This window comes from Elephantulus edwardii, unplaced genomic scaffold, assembly GCF_000299155.1.
Source record: "Elephantulus edwardii isolate Elephantulus edwardi_28Jun2011 unplaced genomic scaffold, EleEdw1.0 scaffold02845, whole genome shotgun sequence".
NCBI classification, from domain to species: Eukaryota; Metazoa; Chordata; class Mammalia; order Macroscelidea; family Macroscelididae; genus Elephantulus; species Elephantulus edwardii.
The window spans coordinates 141-1,584 of NW_006402595.1; positions in this window are offsets into that span (position 1 = coordinate 141).

A 1,444-nucleotide genomic window follows, 5' to 3' on the forward strand; every position below is an offset into this window, starting at 1 on the left:
TAGGCTACAAAATTTGAGATGGCTTTAAATTAGGCATAATGTCAAAGATGCACAATTATTATTTTTTTTAGGAGGCAAATTATTTGTAATGCTGAAGGTGCACGAGTTTTAGAGGAGGCAAAACAAAAGACTGCCCCTGGAACAGGTCCTGCCACTCTACATTGAGGTAAAATAGAGCCAGGACATGTAGAATCTGTCAGAATTGGACGTCTACAATTGCCAAAAACTTGCCAAGTGGATAGATCTTTCTGACAGCCTAGAAAATATCCTCTCATTAGGTGACAAGAGGGGTCCCCTGGGGCCTGAGAAAAGGAAAAAAGGTGAGGGGGATTTTATCAGTCCCTGGGCACCTCAGGGAGTAACTATGGACTCTTACCTCAGGGGGGTAGTTTTAGGCTTAAGTGATTGGGAGTTGACGCCGTGTTGGATGTTTTCAGATTCAAATGACAAATATCACCTTTGGGACCAGTAGAAAAGTTGAGGCAGAGATGGAGAAGTTTGGCCTATTTCAGTGGATACAAACCAGACCAATAAAGAGCCTGGGCAGGCCCTTGCTCTGCTTGTGTAACAATAAGGCTGTGAGAGCCACTCTGAGAGGGCAGCTAAGCTCCGGGTCATGATTGACTGCTGTTTAGCTTTTAGCAAGCTCAGAGGGCCAGATTGCTTTCCTATTTGGCCAACTGTGGAGAGGTGGGAAGGAGGTTTTGGCCTATGACTGGACATTTTCCCCAGCTAGGTCGAGTCCCGGGTTTCGGCACCATAATGTTAGAAAAAGTAGAGGGCCAGGAGGATTCTGGTCCCAAGAAATAAACAGGCCTTTAATGCCTGGTCTGAGAGGGATGCCATATGATCTGACCACACATGGACAGAGTCAAAATGGCACAAGGGTAGCCTCTTTTAATAGAGGTTTTAGAGAAGGATTTTAGGGAGGGCATACTGATTGACATTATTTCAACAAACAGACACTGCCCTGGATGCACTTACTAAGTTGTGCCAAGAAATCTGGAGGACATCCACCTCGCCAGCTGACTGGAAGAGATCTATATTTGTTTTCATTCCAAAGAAAGGTGACCTGATAGGGTGCAGAAATTATTGAACAAATTAAAAAAAAGGAAAAGAAATTATTGAACAATATAATTAATATCACATGCAAGCAAATTCTGCTCAAAAATTACTGGAGCAGTATATCAACAGAGAACTGTCAAATGTGCAGGCTGGATTTAAAAGAGGCTAGGGATATTATACTAAGGATATTCTGGGCACCACGCCCAGGGCTTGAGGACTAAGCAGAGGTGGAGACCTGAGCGCCTCCAGGACTGAGGGGGAAAGGCAGAGAGGTGGGGCCACAGAAAACAGATGGATCTTTGCTGAAAGCAGGAAGTACCTGAGGATTATCTCTCTGTGTTTCATTGACTATGGGTCACAACAAACTGTTGCTGATGCT